This window comes from Schistocerca cancellata, chromosome 1, assembly GCF_023864275.1.
Source record: "Schistocerca cancellata isolate TAMUIC-IGC-003103 chromosome 1, iqSchCanc2.1, whole genome shotgun sequence".
In the NCBI taxonomy this organism is placed as follows: Eukaryota; Metazoa; Arthropoda; class Insecta; order Orthoptera; family Acrididae; genus Schistocerca; species Schistocerca cancellata.
Window position 1 is genome coordinate 145,559,173 of NC_064626.1, and position 25,530 is coordinate 145,584,702.

Here is a 25,530-nt window from a genome sequence, read left to right on the forward strand (position 1 = left end):
CGAGCTCAAATCGCGGGTTACCGGCAGTCGTTCTCACTGTAAAAGATTCACGACAGGAAAAGGGAGAAATGGCAGCGGTACACAAGTAGCCTCCGCTACTAACCACACAAGGAAGCAAGTTAATATTGCACTGTCATACAGTTTTGAGATACGTTTAAAATTTCAAATCTCTAGCTCACTGAGAATTCACTTTAGAGTTAACGACAGACTTTGTACCTCACTGTGAGATAAACAAGAAAGCGACCTAATAAAATTGTCGTAAAAACATTAACTGGGCTCATAATATCGATCTGTTCAAAACATTGTTTTAAATACGCATAAAATACATTGATAATTATCACAAAAATAGATTGTTCATGACCTTGGTGTAAATAGAATTTATATTTATCAGAATGAATAAACATAAAATCTTAACAGTATTTTCTCATAAGTAATAAAATTGCACAATAAACTGCTTACGTAGGTAAAACAGAATACTGAAATAAACCTCTTTGAGAAGGCAGATAAAAGGTAGCTGTTAAGAAATACATTTTATACAATGAAGGGTAAGTTAAATAACACAGAGTAGGGGCTTAGTGAAGTGTAACACAAAGAAATAATAACAAAACAATTCTACAGTTTCACAGTTAGATTTTTTTCCTAGGATATCTTCAAGCTCTTCAGTGCATAACAGTAACATCTTACACTGTTAATGAGCTCAATATGTCTTTTTTTGTAGATCGAAAATAACTGCTTTTAGGAAAACATATCGAAAACCAGACACAATCATTGTAGTCCTGATGTCAGCTAATAGTGTGTACAGTGACTGGCGTGCAGAAATGAATAAACACTCTAGCCCTATCCTTTTACGTTTCCATGTAACTTCTATCCACGAATGAGTAAAAAAAATTGAATTGTATTCTGGGTACAGACGTATGAGTTTTCAAAACACTGGCACTGTAATCGAAAGGAGTGAAGGGTCTCTTTCTGTTTGGCCATTCTGATTTAGGACTTCCGTGGTTTCATTAAATTATTCATTAAATTCATTAAATTCATTAAATTATGGTTCCTACCATAAGGCAATGGTTAACTACCTATCACAGTAAAAGAGGTGAGTTGTAATTAAGAACATGTAAGCTCTTATGATAGGGATTTGCTTTGCCCACATCAGTATCTCAAGAGAGAATTGGAGGTGAGGGAAGGAATTGTTTATTCCATTTCTTTTTTGTTGTCCGGAACGCGTGCAATTTCATGTGAACAAACTGTCTTATCAGGCCCAAATAAAGGTAACATATTTTATCATATCACACAACACGTAATTGCCAGAGGGTTTTGCTATGATCATGTAGTAATCTACTTAAGAAACAGTTTTGAAATTTAAATAGTCTTCCTTTCAGGGTTAATTTAATGGCAACGTAAGCAGAGGTGGCATGCCTATAGGGCGAGATTGTAGAGAAAGTTGTGCATGAATAGAATTGCTACTTATCAGCATTAACGTATATTGGCGACTTCGCTAAACACTGCAAATTGTTAAACATTAATTGGAACCGATCCTTTAACATACTCGACATAAAACACGCGCAAGCGTAATGGAAAAGTCGCTGAAGGCGATTGATTCTATGAACAGTTAGGTTCTCTCACGTCTTTATAAGAAATGTTCAAAAGCAGGGGGTTCTATAACTCACGGATCATTAACCAAATTCGGATCAACAAGTTCAGAGAAAACAGTTAAAGGAAAACTAATTGATCTGTTGAAGCCACATGGTCAGATCTTGACCAAAGACAAAGCACAGTTACATTTTCACACGTTACACCAGGATTTTAATGAAATATTTTTGGAAATAGAACCAACTGAAATAACCGAATCTACCAATTAAGTCTCACGAAAGCATCGGAGATTGTGGCAAATGGCTCTGAGCACTATGGGACTTAACTTCTGAGGTCATCAGAACTACTGAAACCAAATTACCTTAAGGACCTCACACTCATCCATGCCCGAGGCAGGATTCGAACCTGCGACCGTGGCGCCGGCCGGAGTGGCCGTGCGGTTCTAGGCGCTACAGCCTGGAGCCGAGCGACCGCTACGGTCCCAGATTCGAATCCTGCCTCGGGCATGGATATGTGTGATGTCCTTAGGTTAACTAGGTTCAATTAGTTCTGAGTTCTAGGCGGCTGATGACCTCAGAAGTTAAGTCGCATAGTGCTCAGAGCCATTTTGCGACCGTAGCGGTCGCGTGGTTCCTGAATGTAGCGTCTGGAACCGCCCGGCCACTCCGGCCGGCAGATTGTAGCAAACTATATTCCAAGGGACGAGTGTACTTAAAGTTCACCAGCAGGGCCCAAAGTGACTCAAAACCACGCAATGGCGGCTTGCTGGAGAGGGTTAGCGGTATTGTGGGCGACTTTTCCGTTTGCTGAATTTAGCCAATCACATACCTAAAACTGCGGGAAACTGACCTGTCAGCAATATACATTACTGTATACCTGTGGTGGGGATCAAAGAGGGTCGGTACAGCTTCTCTGTGATTACCACCAGCACGTGCAAAATCGTTCAACCACTCACCCACACTTTTGAAAACTATGCAGGAGATGGTAGAAATTGTAATCAAATAAACAAAGCAGCTCAACCAGACGCCATTAAAACCTTTCTGTGAGACTTGGAATATGAAAGAGAGAAACATAATAACTGAAACACTAGAGACCCGTTTCAACATTTCCCAGACTGGGGTTGTAAGTCTGTAAAGGTTTCATACATGACTTACGTTTCTTGTGCCTAAACTGTAATAGCACTACAAGCCAAAAACCCTTGAAGAAGTGATCCACGGATGAATAAAAATTAAAATAGGTTCTCCTGCTTCTCGAGTTAAAAAGGGTGTAAGACAGGGATGTAGTTTTTCGCCGTTACTGCTCAGTCTATAAACCAAAGAAGATATGACGGAAATGAAAGAAACGTTCGCAGCGGGATTAAAGTTCAAGATGAAACGGTATAAATGACAAATTCGCTGATGAAATTGCTACCTTCAGCGAAAGTTAAGAAGAATTACAGCATCTGTTGAATGGAATGAACAATCTAATGAATACAGAATATGGACTGATATTAAATGGAACAAAGACAGAAGGGATGAGAAGTAGCAGAAATGAGAACAGCAAGAAACTTAATATCAGAATTGCAGATAACGAAGTGGACGAAGTTAAGGCATCTGCTATCTAGGCAGCAAAGTAACCCCTTAATGGACGGAGCAAAGAGTACGTAAAAGACAGACTAGCACTGGGAAAATGACCGTCCCTGGCCAAGAGAAGTCTGTTAGTAGAAACACAGGTCTTAGTTTGAGGAAGAAATTTCTGAGAATATGCGTTTCGAGTAGAGCATTGTACGATAGAGAGACATGGGAAAACCGGAACAGAAGGGAAGTATTTGAGATGTGGTGCTACATGAGAAAGGTTGGAAATTAGGTGGACTGACAATGAGTGAGGATGTTCTTCACAGAAACTTGGAGGAAAGGGCTATTTGGAAAACACTAACAAGAAGAAGAGGCGGGATGATAGGACATCTGTTAATACATCAGGGAATAGCTTCCGTGGCATTAGAGGGAGCAATAGTGTATAAAAACTAAGACAGAGTTTGGAATATATCCAGCAAATATTTGAGGATGTAGGTTGCAAGTGCTACTCTGAGATGAAAAGTTTGGCACAGGAGAAGAATCTGTGGCAGCTGAGGCTCCCCTTGTGACGTCAGTCCCAAGGCGTCAAACAAGCCCTACATCAGAATAAAAAATCATGTTACGCTTAATATAATTTGAGCTATGCTATGTAATTTTAAGCTATCCCTCAAACGTTGACGGTTCTGTTCGCGCACAAATTGTGTTCATAATGTATTCATTGGACCAGGGTTAACGGAGATGTTGTTGTTTGTGTTGTTGTCGTCTTCAGTCCTGAGACTGGTTTGATGCAGCTCTCCATGCTACCCTATCCTGTGCAAGCTTCTTCATCTCCCAGTACTTACTGCAACCCACATCCTTCTGAATCTGGTTAGGGTATTCATCTCTTGGTCTCCCTCTACGATTTTTACCCTCCACGCTGCCCTCCAATGCTAAATTGGTGATCCCCTGATGCCTCAGAACATGTCCTACTAACCGGTCCCTTCTTTTTGTCAAGTTGTGCCACATACTCCTCTTCTCCCCAATTCTATTCAATACTTCCTCATTAGTTATGTGATCTACCCATCTAATCTTCAGCATTCTTCTGTAGCACCACATTTCGAAAGCTTCTATTCTCTTTTTGTCTAAACTATTTACCGTCCATGTTTCACTTCCATACATGGCTACACTCCATACAGATACTTTCAGAAACGACTTCCTGACACTTAAATCTATACTCGATGTTAACAAATTTCTCTTCTTCAGAAACGCTTTCCTTGCCATTGCCAGTCTACATTTTATAGCTTCTCTACTTCGACCATCATCAGTTATTTTGCTCCACAAATAGCAAAACTCCTTTACTACTTTAAGTGTCTCATTTCCTAATCTAATTCCCTCAGCATCACCCGACTTAATTCGACCACATTCCATTATCCTCGTTTTGCTTTTCTTGATATTTGTCTGATATCCTCCTTTCAAGACACTGTCTATTCCATTCAGCTGCTCTTCCGGGTCCTTTGCTGTGTCTGACAGAATTACAATGTCATCGGCTAACCTCAAAGTTTTTATTTCTTCTCCATGGATTTTAATACCTACTCCGAATTTTTCTTTTGTTTCGTTTACTGCTTGCTCAATATACAGATTGAATAACATCGGGGAGAGGCTACAACCCTGTCTCACTCCCTTCCCAACCACTGCCTCCCTTTCATGCCCCTCGACTCTTATAACTGACATCTGGTTTCTGTACAAATTGTAAATAGCCTTTCGCTCCCTGTATTTTACCCCTGCCACCTTTAGAATCTGAAAGAGAGTATTCCAGTCAATATTGTCAAAAGATTTCTCTAAGTCTACAAATGCTAGAAACGTAGGTTTGCCTTTCCTTAATCTTTCTTCTAAGATAAGTCGTAAGGTCAGTGTTGCCTCACGTGTTCCAACATTTCTACGGAATCCAAACTGATCTTCCCCGAGGTCGGCTTCCACCAGTTTTTCCATTCGTCTGTAAAGAATTCGTGTTAGTATTTTGCAGCTGTGACTTATTAAACTGATAGTTTGGTAATTTTCACATCTGTCAACACCTGCTTTCTTTGGGATTGGAATTATTATATTCTTCTTGAAGTCTGAGGGTATTTCGCCTGTTTCATACATCTTGGTCACCAGATGGTAGAGTTTTGTCAGGACTGGCTCTCCCAAGGCCGGGATGCAAGGGCTAAAAGCATACAAAAACAAAAGTTACTATAAAAATGCCAAAATGAATATCTAACGATTCAGTTTGATCAGAGGATTACGAAACAGGAAGTGCATTTTGCGTAGGCAAAGTCTTACAAGAGTTAACGATGTATGTTCGTCGATGTTTAATTAACTGATTAAAACGTGGTATTTTAAGTACAAAAGAAAAGGATGGATTCCGCGGCACGACCGCTGACTCTATTACGACCGACAGCGTCGGTTTTTCGGCCCCCGGTGAATGGGAACTTTTCTGAAGCCTGGAGCGAAGTGGGCGGTCTTCGCTTAATCCAGGTAACGTATGAACGTATGTTGGCCTGCCCGACGAGCGGTGTATTCAAATGCGTTTCCCACAAAATAGTTGGCGTATACTTATGCTCTTTGGGAACGAACTACCGAAACTGCCGAACCGGCAGCAGCACTTTTCAGTATTAACATGAGCCTAAACTGGAAATGGTCAATTGCAGAGACAACTGTTTGCTGTGTAGGCTGACTGGCCGAAATGTTGGCATGTGAAATCAATGTCGTGGAGCTGTGAGAAGCTCGCGAATTGAAGAAGTCCGCCGGTGGCCGTCATACGGTGCAGGAAGCGAGTTTGAGCCCTCTGGAGGGGAATGATGTGGATTGATTGGCAGGTTGGTTGATTTAGAGGAGGGGGGACCAAACAGCCAGGTCATCGTCCCATCGGATTGGGGAAGAATGCGGCAGAAAATCGGCACTTTCAAAGGAACAATCCCGGCATTTGCCTGAAGCGATTTAGGGAAATCACGAAAAATCTAAATCAGCATGGCCGGTCGCGGATTTAAGCCATCGTCCTCCAGAAAGCGAGTCCAGTGTGCTAACCACTGCGCGTTGGTGGTGTGGAGGGAGCATCAATTAGAGTGCATATTATGCAGTTTGTGTTTCACGCTGGTTATGTGTCAACAGACCGTTTTCCTCGAAGTGTCTCATAATTTTCGAACGTAATACAAGTTTCAAAACCATACCGCAAATCGACTTTGACGTACCTAAAACCAGTACTACGTGGGATAGAATGTAATTATCGTTGTTTGCTGCAGAATCCTCACGCCAGCCAATAAGAAATATTCAGTAGCAGGCGAATAAACAGCTGGAAACACGTATTTGAATAATATTGCTCAGATCGGGAAACAGAGCACTCATGTAGCCACACGCAACTGTGATGTCGCGTCATGCTCACTACGCTATGGATGGGAGAGACGGATATACGGCTACCGATGCACTTCCCGCATGAATGTTTGACAGTGTGCGGTATGACATTCAGTAAAATCTGCAACGTGCGTTCTATCAGCAACGCAAACTTCGACGCCACAATAGCTGAGGTGCAAACTCAGCATGATACGCTGCGCTTTATCGCTCACCTGATTCCAGATCATAAACTTGATAGAAGCTGCCCCACCCCCCTTGGAAAGCAATAAAGTTTGTTACCAGAATCGAGAGAGCTATACAACTTGCTGCACGGCGCTGCACTAAACGTAGTGACGCTCAGACTTCATATTACGTCCCGTACAAAGAAGTAGTTAGAATAGCGTTCTACTTGAATCGCATGTCAATTGTCGAATTTGTACTGTACACCGTGTCGCAAGGTTAAAAATCTTCCTACCTGTTTTCGTATAGTATATAGTGCGTTCCACGTAGCGTTGAAAATCTTGCGATGTGGCACAATAGTTAGCGAACTGGACTCGAATATGGGAGGACGTCGATTCAAATACTCGTCCGCACGTACATAATTAATCAGATGCTTGGGTGGTTCCTTTGAAAAGACGTGACCGATTTGCTTCTACATCCCAGTTTTCATCTCTAATGACCTAGTCGTAGATGGGGTATTAAGCCCTCATAACCCAACCATTTTCATCTTTCGTTTACGTTACGAGCCAAATAACGCAGAGCGCAGGCTTAAATAAGATTACGCAACCAGTCAATGTCGAACGGTTGTTGCTTCTGGGGCATCTACGTGATGCATGTCCAACAGAGAAAAGCAGGCGACTTACACCAACGTAACTAAAGGTGAAGACATTTTTGGGGTTCAGACATCAAGTAAAACATCAACAACAACCAAGTTTCACCTAAGTGCTTTCTTGTACATTCGGTAGTTCATGAAGCTAATGTCTTGCGAAAGAAATTGACAATTTAATAGTTCTATTTTGCATCGCTTACGTCCTGCAAATGATGCAGTATATAAAGTGATCTATTGTTTTTTATTCAAGTCTTTGATCACAATATCAATTCTTTAGACGATGACCGGTTTCAGTCCGTAATGCCGAGCGGGATTAGCCGAGCGGTCTCAGACGCTGCAGTCATAGACTGCCCGGCTGGTCCCGGCGGAGTTTCGAGTCCTCCCTCGGGCATGGATGTGTGTGTTTGCCTTAGGGTAAATTAGGTTAAGTAGTGTGTAAGCTTAGGGACTGATAACCTTAGCAGTTAAATCCCATAAGATTTCACAAACATTTGAACATTTTTTGAGTCCGTAATGCCGGCCGATGTGGCTGTGCGGTTCTAGGCGCTGCAGTCTGGAACCGCGAGACAGCTACGGTCGCAGGTTCGAATCCTGTCTCGGGCATGGATGTGTGTGATGTCCTTAGGTTAGTTAGGTTTAACTAGTTCTAAGTTCTAGGGGACTAATGACCTCAGAAGTTGAGTCCCATAGTGCTCAGAGCCATTTGAACCATTCTTGAGTCCGATATGACCATCCTCAGATCTACAATATACAAATATATCCTAGTGAGCAGTGTGTCTTTCAACATAATACAGCAATACGTATCACAATATACTATCATACAACCAGGGAAATGTACAGTTAAAATACGGCAAAAAGTACCTTTTTTACACCATGTCCTAAAGTGATAAGGCCATAATGGCGTCGTCGAAACATATAAATATAATCAGCACAGCATCGTCACATAGATCTAAAATAAGGTGTAGAATAGGTCACATCGTCCACACAGTCATTATTGCAACTGGCTACTGAAGTACAGAAGCTACCAGAAATCTGTTTGCCTACATCCTCCCTAGATGTCACTACTGTGGGCTTGGATGTAGTCATCATTTACGCAACAACATAATCTGATAAAAACACATTAGGTAAAATACATGTAGCAGACTTTTAAAATTGATAACTATCATAGAAACCAGTTGTGATGCATTAAAAGTCAAATGCAGTTACCCATATAAAATAATTAATAATTTTATATGGGTCACTGTATTTTGCTTTATAATTAATAATGTTATATGACTGATTAATTTTGCGGAAAATGAAAAGTCACGCTAAATAAAGTTGGGCTACAATTTAGTCTATGAAACATAGTGGGAGATTAAAATTGTGTCAGACCGAGATTCGAAATTTCCCACGAAAGCCAAGAGTTCAGAGTTCGAGTCTGGATTCGGCATACAGTTTTAATCTGCCAGGAAGTTTTATATCTTTGCATACTCCCCTGCAGAGCAAAAATCTCGTTCTGGAATTTAATTTTTATGTGATCGTATCTCACTCGCTAAAGTCCGATAGCCAGCTATTTGGATCACGGTCAGATCATTTAAAATTACGAAGGGGGGGGGGGGGAGGAGAAGAAAGAGAGCTTACAGACCACATTCCTCCACAGACGTCTTTCACCTATAGCGCTACTCTCACATTCCTGCTGGAAGAACGTCTGATAACAGTGTTCAGGAGTCATAAGTGGAAACACCAGCGACTGGAATTGAGGCTGGAGGCGTGCTGGAAAACCCTAATTGTTGAGGCAGCTACTTATGAAAGCAGGAAATCCTGGTTCGAGTCCCAGGGTGCTACAAATTTTCATTGTGTCGGTGTGCAATTGAGAAGGCGTCTGCGTGAAGGATTGTGCACAGACATGGAGAGTACTTTGTGGCGTAGCCAGTGTGCGCTCTCTCTCTCTCTCTCTCTCTCTCTTTCTCTGTCTGTCCCACATTACGCTCTTGCCGTGGTAACTGGCAATGGTGGGATATGCGCCACACTGGGAAACTGTTCTGCTTCCGAGTCTCACTCCATGCTCGAAAACTGTCATTGTCACTTGTTAATGTAATACTTGCCGTATAATGAACAGTACAGCGGCTGAGTTCCTTCACGATACCTAAAGTAAAATGAAAATGTATGGTAAATGTTGTATCCACACCACAAAGCGCACACTACACTCGGATGCGGCGGAAAGACAATGTTCCCTGGAGCGTGTCCGGAGCTGTTTGTTCGTAGATGATGCAGTTCTTTATAAGAAGGCAGCAATGGCAGAAGACAGTAACGTTCTGAAGAAGAAACTACAGAGCAGTTAAGATCGGTGCAGGGACTGGCAATTGACCTTGAACGTAAATAAATGTAACAGGCTGCGCATTCATAGGAAGAGAGCTCAACTACTGTACATGTACACTGTTAATGGCAAATTGCTGGAACCAGTAACCACCGTAAAATATCTAGGAGCATCTAATCGGAGCGACATTAAGTGAAAGGACCACGTAGAAATACTAAGAAAAGCAGTTGCGAGACTGAGATTCACAGGAAGAATTTTAAGGAAATGTAATTCATCCACTAAAGAAATGGCTTACAAGCTGCTTGTTCTACTGATTCTTGAGTGTTGTTGACCTATCTGGCTTCTTACCAACAAGAACTGATAGAAGGGATAGAGAAGATCGAAGAGCAGCGCGTTTCGTCACGGGATCGTTGGCGCGAGAGCATTAGCAGAGATTCTCAACGAACTACAGTGGCAGACACTGCAAGAGAGGTGATGCGCAATACGCAGATGTTTGCTACTGAAATTTCGAGAAACTACTTTCCGGGAAGAGGAGGACAACTTGTTACTTCCTCCCACACGCATTTCGCGAAATGATCATGACGAGAAAAGATTTTAGAGCTAATACAGAGACTTACTGACACTCAGTGGGGATCAGATACTACACTCATGCTCATAAATTAAGGATAATTGCAGAATGTGGTGGCACACAACGTGGGACTACACAAAAATGGCGCTAATAGCATAGGCACATAGGGATCACACACGACACGGATCTGTAAGTCCACAGTATTGGTGATAAGTTGAGAAAATCGTCCAGAAACACATGTGCTACAAAACGCCACTGTTTCCTGTGCATATACCCTGACATCAATGTTGGGTATGATCACCATGCACACGTACATAGGCTGCACAACGGGTAGGCATACTCTGGATCAGGAGGTCGATCAGCTGCTGGGGTGTAGCCTCCCATTCTTGCACCAGTGCCTGTAGAAGCTCCTGAAGTGTCGTAGGGGTTTGAAGACGCGCAACGATACGTCGACCGAGAGCATCCCAGACGTGCTCGATGGGGTTTAGGTCTGGAGAATAGGCAGGCCACTCCATTTGCCTGATATCTTCTGTTTAAAGGTACTCATCCACTATGGCATCTCGCTGAGGCCGTGCGTTATCATCCATCAGGAGAAAGGTGGGACAGACTGCACCCCTGAAAAGGCGGACATACTGGTGCAAAACGACGTCCCGATACACCTGGCCTGTTACAGTTCCTCTGTCAAAGACATGCAGGAGTGTACGTGCACCAATCATAATCCCACCCCGCACCATCAAACCCCGACCTCGATACTAGTCCTTTTTAAGGACATTAAGGGGTTGGTATCTGGTTCCTGGTTCACAACAGATGAAAACTCGGCGAGAATCACTGTTCAGACTATATCTGGACTCGTCCATGAACATAACCTGGGACCACTGTTCCAATGACCATGTACTGTGTTCTTGAGACCAGGCTTTACGGGCTCTCCTGTGACCAAGGGACAGTGGAATACACGTTGCAGTCATCTGTAGACTGTGTGTCTGGAGACAATTGTTCCAGTGGCTGCGGTAGGTTCCGACCAAGGCAACCAGCAGTACTCCGTGGCCGTCTGCGGGCACTGATGGTGAGATATCGGTCTTCTGGTGGTGCTGAACGCTGTGGACATCCCGTACTGTAGCGCCTGGACACGTTTCCTGTCTGCTGGAATCGTTGCCATAATCTTGAGATCACACTTTGTGGCACACGGAGTGCTCATGCTACGACCTGCTGTGTTTGACCTGCCTCCAGTCGCCCTAGTATTCTCCCCTCATAACGTCATCAATATGTGTTCTTTGAGCCATTTTCAACACACGGTCACCATTAGCACGTCTGAAAACGTCTGCACACTTACTCGCTGCACCGTACCTGACATGCACGGCCTCATCCTCTGCGTATGTGGACTGCTGCCAGCGCCACCGTACGACGAGCGCAGGTCCAATGCACCGCATGGTCATACCCTCAGGTGATTTAAACCCCCAAACCGTCCAGCAGAGCGTTGTTTCACCATGTATCAGCGTTATCCTTAATTTATGAGCATGAGTGTAGATGTACCCTCCGCCACACAGCGTGAGGTGTATTGCGGAGTGTCGATGTGGATGCAGCGTCTCGTAGTACACTGTTCTTTGTTTCTGCGCGTCGCCCAACCACCCACATTCTTACGTGCATACTACTGTCGTCGCTACACATTCACTTGTGAGTCCATTTGCATTTTTAAATGTCACCTCATCACCGTGGAATTGATGAGAGTCCAGACAGCGGCGGCCCAGCCAACAGCGCAGTGGTGGGTGAGAGGCGGCTTCCAGTGGTACTGCTGGAGTTGTCCAGGACTGTGCCACAGTGCTGGCAGTCTTCCAGACGAGGCGAGGAGCTGGCCGGGCTGCAGTATTGAATGCAGGCCGCTTAAAGAGGAGCCCCGCCTACGGCTGCCGCCCGCGGCTGTCGGCCGGTGGCTGACCTTGCCCACCAGGGTGCAGCTCCCACCCCCTCCCCCACCCTCTCCCCATCAGGGTCCCGCTGATCGCTGCTCAGGACAGCCTTCTCACCGCAATGCACCCTGCTGTCATTAATACTCTATGTTTCTCCAGTCGCGACGAGTAAAAAACCCTTTTTACACAAACGACTTTCTTCTCTCCATTAGAGCTGCGCTCACCAAAACTTCGGTTTGGTAGTTTCGGTAAAGTACGTAAATGACACAGTAAATGATAGGAGAACCGGTGGTACTTGTACGGAATCAAATGGTAGGGAATCAAAAATGAATGCGTAAGAGAGAATCTGTAGGCCGACGAATTCTCTGCCTCTTTTCTTTTCTTTCTTTCTTCTTTTTCACATAATTAGAACTGTCCGTCATTAAATATAAGTCCACTGTGTACTTTATTATATCCTTACGGAATATAAGCTGCATTTTACAAGTAATAAAAATTACATTAAATGAATTCGTAATTGCGAGTAAGGACACCCATAGCTGCAGAATGGAATGACAATCAAAATGTGTGACGGACCGGGACTCGAACACGCATTTCCCGCTTATCTGGAATTGTCGCCTTACCATTTGGCTACCCGTGCACGACTCATCAACCATCCTCTACGACCTGTATTCGTATATCCATTATGTGTAGTCCCGTACACGTCAGACGTTGTAATTTAAATTCGCTTCCCCGGCATCGGCAAAATGGTTCAAATGGCTCTGAAAACTATGGGACTTAACATCTGAGGTCATCAGTCCCCTAGAACTTAGAACTACTTAACTAACCTAAGCACATCACACACATCCATTCCCGAGGCAAGATTCGAACCTGCGACCGTAGCAGTCACGCGGTTCCGGACTGAAGCGCCTAGAACCGCACGGCCACCGCGGCCGGCTCGGCATCGGCAGATAAATACGATATTACAGTGCCTGTGTTATTCCAATTACGGCTAAGTTTCTTTGAGTATGCATGCATGTCCAAAGGAACCATCGTAATCAGAGTAACACAGGCATTGCAATATGCTAATAAAAATTGGTTGTCGTGTAGCTTCTACTCGTTCATGCAACCGAAACAGTTACTTTTGATATTGCTAGTCAGCAGCATAAGGTCGCAGTAGAAATATTTTTGTTACTGATAAATCAGATATATCATCATCATCATCATCAGCCAATTCAATCATTAGATGATGTGGCCTCTTCGAGTCGTGGATTCAGGTAGGCTTTCAGCAGTCTTCTCCAAGTGGGACGGTCTTGGGCAGTTCTCTGCCAGGTGTTACCAGCGATCTTCTTGATGTCTTTGTCCCATCTGTCTGGTGGTCTTCCTCTAGGCCTCCGGTGCTCTCTCGGACTCCACTCCAGTACTAGCTTCGTCCACCTGTTGTCTTTTCTTCTTGCGACGTGGCCAGCCCACTGCCATTTCAAGGAACCTACTCTCTCTAAGATGTCATTAACCTTCGTCACAGACCGGATGTCATCTGCCCTTTTCCTGTCCTTTCTTGTATAGCCCAGCATTGATCTCTCCATGGCTCTCTGTGCTGTCCTAAGTTTCCCTTTTGTGAATGAGTTCAGTGTCCATGTCTCGCATCCGTACGTCATCACAGGAAGAATGCATTGATCAAATACTGCTTTCTTCAGATTTACTGGCATTTTTTATCTGAATACTTTTGAATTCTTCCCAAATGCTTGCCAACCAAGCTTGATGCGTCGATAGATTTCTGGTCTTATGTCTCCCTTCATATTTATAATCTGGCCAAGGTAGACATATTCACTGACCTCTTCTAGTAGACTGTCCTTGACTTTCACATCTCCAGCTGGGACCCATTTGTTGGATATTACTTTTGTTTTGGAAAGGTTCAAGTTCAAGCCAACCAGCTGACATTCCGATGCAAGATCTGTAACTAAGTTTTGGAGCTCTGCGAAGTCTTTGGCCAGTAAGGCAATATCATCAGCAAATCTCAAGTTGGTAAGCCTTCTTCCATTAATTCTGATTCCCTTACCTTCCCAGCTCTGCTTTGACATAGCCATTTCCAATACAGCAGAGAACAGTTTTGGGGAGATGGGATCGCTTTGCTTGACACCCCTCATGATGCGGAATTCTTGAGTTGATTCGCCGATGTTAACATAAGCTGAAGAATTCTCGTAGATTTTCCTGAGCACTTCAATGTATGCTGCTCCCACTCCTTGCTCACTCAAAGCTTGGAGGACAGCTACATGGCTAACGGAGTCAAATGCCTTTTCAAAGTCAACAAAGGCAATGCAGAGAGGCAGTTGGTATTCATTCGCTCTGCTTATCACTTCACTAATGGTCAGAATGTGGTCAATAGTGCTAAAATTGCTTCGGAATCCAGCTTGTTCTATAGGTTGGGCTAAGTCTAGGGTGGAACTAATTCGATTTAACAAGATCTTTGTAAAAATTTTGTACAAAATTGAGAGCAAGCTGATAGGACGGTAGTTTTTAATATTGTGAATACTTCCTTTCTTGTGTATCAAAATAATCTTAGCCTTGTTCCACGATAGTGGGACTGAAGCATAGTGCAGGCAGGAAGTAAATACTTTTGCCAAGTGATTTATTGTTACCTCTCCTGCCAGTTTGAGGATGTCGACGCTGAGCTCATCATCACCCGGCACTGTTCTCTTCTTCATGCTATCTAGAGCACACTTGACTTCCGAAATCAGATATATATATATATATATATATATATATATATATATATATACAGTATTTAACAATCATTTTCTGAGCATTGCTGGTGAATTACATAAAAATTTGGTTTATACACGGAAAGATATGACTTTCTTGGCAAATGCCTTTCCGAGATTGATGTCTATAATACTCCTCAGTGATACAGACAGAAGGTAGATTGAGTCAATAATTGAATCACTGTAGACTAAGGACTCTCGTGGTTATGATGGAGTGCCTTGCAGAATATTAAAGTACTGTGCTGCACATGTTAGCCCTGTATTTAGCCATATTTGTAATTTTTCCTTTAGGAATGGTCACTTCCCTGAACGATTAAAGTACTCAGCAGTAAAGCCGCTCCATAAAACGGGGCAAAGGGATAATGTAGATAATTTTAGACCTATTTCTATGCCATCATTATCGAAAAGGCTGTGATTGTATGGATAATTGACCATTTTATATCACACGATTTGCTATCAAATGTACAGTTCGGCTTTAGAAGTCGTTTAACAACTGAAAGTGCTATATTATCTTTTCTCCGGTAAACAAAACATAAGGCTTGGCATATTTTTAGATTTAACTAAGGCGTTTGATTGTGTTGGTCACAAAATAATGCACCAGAAGTTGGACCATCACGGAATACGGGGAGTAGCTCACAATTGGTTCACCTCTTACTTTATCAACAGACAGGAAAAGGTCATTATTCACAATATTGAGAATGGCTGTGATGTGGGATATGAGTGAGGTACGCTCAAGTGGGGAGTGCTCCAGCGATCAGTGTTCGGGCCACTCCTGTTCCTTACTTATATAAATGATATGCCCTCTAGTATTACGGGTAACTCTAAAATACACTCCTGGAAATTGAAATAAGAACACCGTGAATTCATTGTCCCAGGAAGGGGAAACTTTATTGACACATTCCTGGGGTCAGATACATCACATGATCACACTGACAGAACCACAGGCACATAGACACAGGCAACAGAGCATGCACAATGTCGGCACTAGTACAGTGTATATCCACCTTTCGCAGCAATGCAGGCTGCTATTCTCCCATGGAGACGATCGTAGAGATGCTGGATGTAGTCCTGTGGAACGGCTTGCCATGCCATTTCCACCTGGCGCCTCAGTTGGACCAGCGTTCGTGCTGGACGTGCAGACCGCGTGAGACGACGCTTCATCCAGTCCCAAACATGCTCAATGGGGGACAGATCCGGAGATCTTGCTGGCCAGGGTAGTTGACTTACACCTTCTAGAGTACGTTGGGTGGCACGGGATACATGCGGACGTGCATTGTCCTGTTGGAACAGCAAGTTCCCTTGCCGGTCTAGGAATGGTAGAACGATGGGTTCGATGACGGTTTGGATGTACCGTGCACTATTCAGTGTCCCCTCGACGATCACCAGTGGTGTACGGCCAGTGTAGGAGATCGCTCCCCACACCATGATGCCGGGTGTTGGCCCTGTGTAACTCGGTCGTATGCAGTCCTGATTGTGGCGCTCACCTGCACGGCGCCAAACACGCATACGACCATCATTGGCACCAAGGCAGAAGCGACTCTCATCGCTGAAGACGACACGTCTCCATTCGTCCCTCCATTTACGCCTGTCGCGACACCACTGGAGGCGGGCTGCACGATGTTGGGGGTGTGCGGGACCGTAGCCCAGCTTCATGGAGACGGTTTCGAATGGTCCTCGCCGATACCCCAGGAGCAACAGTGTCCCTAATTTGCTGGGAAGTGGCGGTGCGGTCCCCTACGGCACTGCGTAGGATCCTACGGTCTTGGCGTGCATCCGTGCGTCGCTGCGGTCCGGTCCCAGGTCGACGGGCACGTGCACCTTCCGCCGACCACTGGCGACAACATCGATGTACTGTGGAGACCTCACGCCCCACGTGTTGAGCAATTCGGCGGTACGTCCACCCGGCCTCCCGCATGCCCACTATACGCCCTCGCTCAAAGTCCGTCAACTGCACATACAGTTCACGTCCACGCTGTCGCGGCATGCTACCAGTGTTAAAGACTGCGATGGAGCTCCGTATGCCACGGCAAACTGGCTGACACTGACGGTGGCGGTGCACAAATGCTGCGCAGCTAGCGCCATTCGACGGCCAACACCGCGGTTCCTGGTGTGTCCGCTGTGCCGTGCGTGTGATCATTGCTTGTACAGCCCTCTCGCAGTGTCCGGAGCAAGTATGGTGGGTCTGACACACCGGTGTCAATGTGTTCTTTTTTCCATTTCCAGGAGTGTATTTCTGTTTGCTGATGACACTAGCTTGGTAGTAAAGGATGTCGTGTGCAACACTGACTCGGTTTCAAATAGTGCAGTTCATGACCTAAGTTCATGGCTTGCAGAAAGTAAACTAACGCTAAATCACAGTAAGACTAAGTTTTTACAGTTTCTAACACACAATTCAACAAAACCTGACGTTTTAATTTCACAGAATGAGCATATGATTAGTGAAACTGAACAGTTCAAATTTCTAGGTGTTCAGATAGATATTAAGCTGTCGTGGAAAGCCCACGTTCAGGATCTTGTTCAAAGACTTAATACTGCCATTTTTGGTATTCGAACGGTATCTGAACCGAGTGATTGTTCGACACGACAATTAGTCTACTTTGCTTATTTTCATTCGCTTATGTCGTATGGTATTATATTTTGGGGTAACTCTTTCCACTCTAAAAGGATATTTTTGAGTCAGAAATGGGGCGGTTCAGGCAATAAGTGGTGCAAGGTCACGAACCTTTGTCATCCCTTGCTCACGAATCTGGATATTTTGACATTGGTTTCTCAGTATATATATTCCTTACTGTCATTTCTTGTTAATAGTGCACGGTACATCCAAACCGTCATCGAACCCATCGTTCTACCATTCCTAGACCGTCGAGGGAACTTGCTGTTCCAACAGGACAATGCACGTCCGCATGTATCCCGTGCCACCCAACGTGCTCTAGAAGGTGTAAGTCAACTACCCTGGCAAGATCTCCGGATATGTCCCCCATTGAGCATGTTTGGGACTGGATGAAGCGTCGTCTCACGCGGTCTGCACGTCCAGCACGAACGCTGGTCCAACTGAGGCGCCAGGTGGAAATGGCATGGCAAGCCGTTCCACAGGACTACATCCAGCATCTCTACGATCGTCTCCATGGGAGAATAGCAGCCTGCATTGCTGCGAAAGGTGGATATACACTGTACTAGTGCCGACATTGTGCATGCTCTGTTGCCTGTGTCTATGTGCCTGTGGTTCTGTCAGTGTGATCATGTGATGTATCTGACCCCAGGAATGTGTCAATAAAGTTTCCCCTTCCTGGGACAATGAATTCACGGTGTTCTTATTTCAATTTCCAGGAGTGTATTCTGTCTGTCCTTGAAAAAATAAGCTGATTGTTGTTGCATTGTTGATTGCGTTTACTTGAACTTATGGACTGACTTTTTTGGGATTCATAAACATTTATTTTTATCAGTTGTAATTTCAAGTACTGACTCGTTCCATGACCTTGGAGTTTTGCTCCTCAATTTGATCCTGCGGAACTTGACGTATAAATAAAATAAAATAAAATTCATATAGCCAAACAGAGAACATTCATAAAACCGACAAACTGCTGGAACGGGTTCCTGACTGGAGGTGGAGGAAAGAAGGTCCGATGAACACGTGTCCGGAAATGGACGGTGTGCGTGCAACGACAGCAAATCATCCCGGACCTCAATATAGAGCTGTTCCACATCCGCGTCACAATGGATGTTCACATTGTCCTCCACAGGATTGCAGGTGACAGGGATAGTAGCGGTTATCATCCAGGATACACATAATCGTACTTCGGCTTGCACCATTTTGGCGGACCACTTGCCTGCGGCTTGTACTACGGTTCGTTTCAATATCCTGTAGAACTGGGTACTCTAAACATGGTGTACGGACGGTCCGCCGCCTCCCTCAACGTTCTTCTGTCAGAAACGACCCATGATCACACAAACGCCAAAAAAGGGCTTGAAATGTGTGACGTGGTTGGTGTCAGTGAGGATATTTGTCTTTGTACAGCCATGCTACCTTTCGACCCTTTCCATCTACTTGACGGTACACAATCACCTTCTCGGCTTGTTTTCGAGGTGAATACCGGATCATCCTGCTGCTTATAGTACACTGTGTCATCGCACAGTCTGTAACACACAAGGAACACACAGTACATGGTCAGAGGATTTTTCGCTCCTCACCACCATCGACCGTGGCAACCATTAATTTCCAAACACACACACACACACACACACACACACAGATATAGAGTTTGACTCATTAACTATTGCCACCTAGAATAACTCCTGAAGTATGATAGGAGCTGAAAAGTTTGTAGAACAAATGCTGCATGGGACAACGGAGGCCATAAAATGACGTTGGTTTGCCGGCCGGTGTGGCCGAGCGGTTCTAGGCGTTTCAGTCTGGAACCGCGCGACCTCTACGGTCGCAGGTTCGAATCCTGCCTCGGGCATGGATGTGTGTGATGTCCTTATGTTAGTTAGGTTTAAGTAGTTCTAAGTTCTAGGGGACTTATGACCTCAGAAGTTAAGTCCCATAGTGCTCAGAGCCATTTGAACCTTTTTTTTTGACTTTGGTTTTTTGTTGCTAGGTGGGGTCGCTTCAGAGATATGAAGGCCAACTTTGTTTTTTGAAATGGGGTGCTATAGTTTGATACTTATTTTATCATAGCGGCTATCGAGACGAATCCAATGATGTGTAACAGTAAGGTCTTTGAAGGTCAACGGAGGTCAAAAAGGTGGGAGGAACGTTCATTTACAGAAGGTGTTCGAAGTAACGACTATTTATATCCATGCAGCGCTTATCATGGATTGAATGATATTCCTTATCACATCGGCTCTTATCGAAGCACATGCTCTGACAATTCTCTCTCGTATATCTAAATAGTAAATATTCGCCGAATACGGCGCATCCATTAAACGTGCCATTGACATATAAACACCATTCTTAGGTTTCGCAATACAACACTAATAGGAACGATAAGACTAGTATCGACGAATCAAGCGAATGTGAATGATGTATTCCTTCGAAGAACAAGTCTTTTCATTTACGGAGAATGCCAACGAAATTCAGTGAGAGCTAGAGACATAGGTTGAAAGATATCCTCAACGTACTCACCATACACGTCGTACATTTAAATATGTGTATGATAAACTGAGAACAACTGGATCTTTAACGCATCGGAAACATATCCGGCAAAGGAAAGTTACTAACGATGAAACGGAAATCGGTGCTCTTGCCAGTATGGTTCCAGATCCTTCTGTTAGTTCGCGTCAAATCGCAAGGGAATCTAGCATGAGCCAGAGTAGTGTTGTTTGTGTTCTACATCACCATAAATATCATCCTTACCACATCAGTCTCCACCAAGACTTAACTGGTACGGATTGTATGCGTCGCATTTCAGATTCAGAGGGATGACACATTTATTAATTTGATTTTATTTACTGACCAGGCAACATTCACAAACCATGTTAATTTGCATAACATGGATTATTGGGCAAATGAAAATCCATGCTAGCTGCGGCAAGTTGCACACCAAAAAGCGTGGTCGGTGAATTTATTGTGTGGGATTCTGGAGGACCGAATTATAGGCCCCTATTTCATCGAAGGAAACCTTAATGGTAGGAAGTACACATTCCTGCAAGAAACATTATGTCTGTAACTGGAAGAAATATCTTTAGGAACAAGGAACAGAATGTGGCATCAACACGATGGGTCCCCGTCACATTTTTCGCTGATGACTAGAGACAATTCCGAAACGGTTCGATTGGATGCCAAGGACATGTGTCGTGGCCAGACTTGACGCCGCTGGATTTTTTTCTTTTGGGGATTCGTAAAAGACATTGTTTATAGAGATGTTCCAACTAAATCTGAAGATATGCGATAGAGAACTATCAGAGCATGTGCTTCAATGAGTGCTGATGTGATAAGGAATACCACTCAATCCATGATAAGAAGATTTCAGCACTGCATTGATACCAATGGTAATCAGTTCGAACACCTTCTGTAAATGGACGTTCATGCCACCTTTGTGACCGTCGTTGACCTTCAAAGACCTTACACATCATTGGATTCGTCTCGATAGCCGCTACGCGAAAATAAGTCCAAACTACAGCATCCCATTAAAAAAAAAAAAAAGTTGACCTTCACATCTCTGAAGCGACCCCACCTAGCAACAGAAAACTAACGTCATATTGTGGCCCACGTTGTCCCATGCAACTTCTGTCCTACAAACTTTTCACCTACTATCATACTTTAGGAGTTATTCTAGGTGGCAATATTTAGTGACTCACCCTGTATATATAGGGTGTATTAAAGTTCGCGCACTCTGACTCCGCAGAGCGATTCCTCACATACCAACAATACAAAAATATCTGTCACAAAATCTCGTGTCGCGTATATTTCGGGCAATAAATTGGCGTTAAAGATTGGCACTCTGCAAATACTGTAATCACGTGTACGGTAACATCATCTGTCAGCATACTGAGCAGTAGTGTGCAGTCGATGCCGTGGATAGCGTTTAGGGTTGGTATGCTGAAGATCGAGAGTTCGATTCTGCGTCGAAGCTTATTTGTTTTCATTTGCTAAAAGTAGTCTGCCTGGTACGGTATATGGCGTCTTTAATCGTCATACAGCGATTACATTGGGTGTTCTACTTAACACTTGCAGTTACGTTCTACAAACACAGAAATGGAAGTACAATCGTCTTCATTGGTCAGCTTTGAAAGAAACCTTTAACATATTTCGCCTCACTTCATCTACTAGTTTCCAAACCTGTTTTCTGTATACCATCTCCCAATGGTCTCATCGAAATTATTTGCAAAACACGTTGCTAGCCCTATTGGTGACGTGAGGCCCTAATGAAATGTAATGGACCTGAATGTGGCAAGAATAAGAGTTGGTATTAATCGATCGGGCCATTGGGGGAGAGTACACACAAACCAAATTTGGAATCTATTAGATTCATTGTTTCAGTGATGGTATTTGCAGTTAACTGTAAGCAATGTAAATAAAGAAGTACACAGTAATATGATTTTATTCCTGTTACCTCCTTAAGCTGTTTCTCCGACCCTACGCTCCCTACCTCAAATTGTTCTGTGGAGCATCCTCTATGTCCTGTTAAAGTTTTGCACGCTCTTATGGAAACACACTGTATAATTTGCATTATGCAACTGAATCTATGTCGTTTTATCATGTCAGACATTCAGTTTGTTAACCGCCGTGTCCAGTTTTATAATGTATTTTCAAATTTTTACTCTCATTTCGCTGAAGAGCGGCGACCTGTATCCCTCACCCCCCGCCCATATGGGGCGAGGGGAATGAAATGACAATAAAGGAAAAAAGAACCTTCGCGGTACAGCAATGCAGTCACACGGGTTGCCTGACCACCAGGCGCATGCGGCGAGACTGTTCCATAGCTCCGTTCCGGATAACAGAGAGCGCCGTAAGTTTAGCCCGACGGCCTCCGCTCACCCTCCAATTTCATCGCTCAGCAAACGGACTTGCAATTTCTTGAAAACGTAACTTAACCTGATTACGACATTCATACAAAATGATTATTAGTCAAATACTGTGTCTGACGTCGGTGCTCTTCAGAAGAGAGAAAAGTAATATGTATTCAGTAAAAGATGTGAAGTTTTACTCAGAACTGATATTACAGTTTACACGTGCTCAATACATGACGTGGCAAATGGCTAAGACTGTATGACGACTTACTATTTTGAGTGATCTCCAAGAAACGAGACCTAAAATCGACAGTGAAAAACTGTTTACAATACCTGGCAAATAAAGAGCGTACGCGATCTATTTTATAAATAAAAATCAATTGCAGCATGTATAAAAGTTCATCGCTTGAGAACGTCTCGACCGATTTGGCTGCCTTTATTTCAATTTTTTTATTGTTTTAAATTTTGCTATTTATTTTTTATTTTTTTGTGACTGTCAGGATAACGTTTCCACCAAATAAAATTATTGGAAAACTCAGTGGAAAAGTAAATTTCGATGCAGCTTTTGTATGAAAATCTCAATAAAAATCTCTCAAAATCTTAGTCTCTTAAAAAAAAATGCGACGTTCAGTTTGACAGTTCTGCTGTCGCATGATTTCATTCCGCATTGACGATATTTTGCGAAAAAGAACAGAATTGAACGCGATACTTCACTTTGTTATCCGTGCTGATCTTTAGTGTGTTGCGAAGGCTGGATTGATGTCAGTACGTGGTAATTTGGTGTGTTGCAAACATTCAGTTTATTTCAGTTCGTGGTTTTTTTTTTTTTTTTTGAAAAAAGCCACCATTGAGGCATCGAAATATCAATTGGAGTACGCACATTGGAGGCGAACTACATGATCGTCCAGTCAGTGGGACTGGCGAACAGCGTAGACAATGTTTGGAAGCAAATAGAATAAGAGTTATACGATAAACACTTTCTGTTAACTGGGCTGCTAGTAAGAACGTGCTAATCTGTACTGTGAAAATGTACAGTTTTGTTTCCCTTTTCCCGCTCATCTTTAACAGAAAACAGGAAAGTTGTGTTAGTGACTAACTTCGTAATCTCCCCTGTTCGTGGATTAAAACCATGCGAAATGCGATCATTAAAGTTCCTATCCTCATATACACAGCAGCTGGGAAAATTTCCCTCATACCCCATGTACTAATGATTCCAATGGTTTACCCAATCTTTTTGACTCCTATTCCCACTCAAGGTTCCTTTTTCAATAAAAAAATGGGAGATGGAGGAGATGGGCACAGAAGGAGGGAGGAAATAGATATGAAGAAAAGGAAAGAGGATATGGACAGAGAGCTGAGTGAGGAGGAGATGCATAAAGAGAGTATGGGATAAAAACTAGGGGAACGTGATGGGCAGAGCTAGGGAGGAGGAGGAGACAGACAAAAGAAGAAGGAAAGCGGAAAGGCATAGAGAGAGGGTGGGAGATGAAGATTCGGACGTGTATCCAATTCCCATAAGTACTTGGCATTGCGAAGTATTGCTGGGTTCGATAGCATATATACAGTAAATAAAAATGTGAATGTTGCCTTGTTCGAGATCTTCAGTAAGTTCTTCACCGATTGCTTTGAAATTTTTACGTGATACTCTAATGAACCTTCTTACTGATACAGGTAATATGTTTTTGATACATATAACATGTAAATACATACGTAATATATAAAGGGGTAAAGCTGTTACCAAACATCTCGAAAAGTTCTTGACCTGCTTACTTGAAATTTTTATACGTTACTACGTTCCTCTACTGAACATTCAGATAGACACATGATATTTTGTGGTAAGGTACATGTACCAAATAAGGCCCGGTTCCTAATAAGGCCCACTCTCATTTTCTAGCAGAGAAAGTTTGAAAACAGCGCTAAATGTCTTCGGTAGTGATAGCTTGTGACATCTAGTGGCCAAGGCAACAACTATTTCCGCACCCGCTCTCATGCCGGCCATTTTACTTTCAGTTGTGCTAAGGCGTTGAACGAAGGAGGGCTGCTGCTTATTTTCAATATACATTTCATCTAAAGCAGTGGTTTCGGTTATGAAGCATTTTTACAGATAAATATGTATTTGTGAACAGAAAATTGTGCTGTAGTGGATTTATCTTCCTAATAATAAGTTTCTTTCTAAACAACAAACGCACACGCGTTTTAAACTGGTTGTTCCCAATAAAGCCTATCCGTGGCGCTCAAAACAAGGCCTGGGCGAGCCTTATTAGCCACCCTTTTGTATGGAGCTGCGTATAGCGACAATGCATATTTAATTTTAGTGTATCCTGGGAATCCACGTGTGACATATATTTACTATCTCTAAATAAAATCTAAATTATTTTATACATTTTTACTGAGCTATTAGTTGGTCGTTGCAAGAAAAGTCAAGAGGAAACATTTTAAGTTCCTTCTTGGTAATCTTTGTGACATCGCGTTCTACATTTGGATCAATAATTTTTAGTAGCTATAATTCAAGTACGGAACTTTAAAAAAAATATATAATCACAGTTTTACAGCCCTAATTCAGGAACGTCAGGCTTACTGGAAATGTTTGTTTTTAGATGGAGTCACAGAAGACAGGAGCAACATGGGATGCAGATAATTTAAAACGAGTTATGAAAACTGTTGCTAAAACGATGCCTGTCAGAGCCGCTTAAAAAATATATAGGATTCCTCGGCGTATGTTACGCAAGAACACAAGTTCTGGACTAACAACCAAAAATCTTGGACGAGAAACTTGTTTGGACGAATCTCAGGAAAGGGAACTTTGCCATAGAATTTTTGGACTCGCTGAAGTTGGGTACCCAATTACGGCAAAAGTGCTCATAAAATGTGTTCACGTATACTGTGAAAAGGATAGTGTCCAGGATCCTTTTAATGAGACGAAGAGATTGTCTGGACGCAAGTGGCTCAAGCTCTTCTTACAAAGACCCCCAGGCATTGGAAGAAGGAAGGCACAACACTTGAATCCAGGAAGAGCTGCAAAACTAAACAAGGTTATTGTAAATGATGATTTTCAGAAACTGAAAACGGTCTTGTCCGAATTGGAGTTATTTGACAAAACCCACCTAATCTACAACATGGACGAAAAGGGATGTCGTATCTCACGCCACAAGTCTTCTGAAGTTTTAGCGAAGAAAGGTGAGAAACGCTTGCACTTTGTTGCCCAGAACATGGGGAAAACGTTACCATTGTCTCACGTGGGAATGCAATTGGACAGGT

At 43.3% G+C, this 25,530-nt stretch overlaps 1 protein-coding gene across 1 annotated transcript in view; it reads left to right on the plus strand.

Annotated features, from left to right (window-relative positions):
• LOC126167178 (uncharacterized) overlaps nucleotides 1–25,530 on the plus strand; it is a 746,688-nt gene that overhangs the window by 358,478 nt on the left and 362,680 nt on the right. The window lies entirely within an intron of this gene.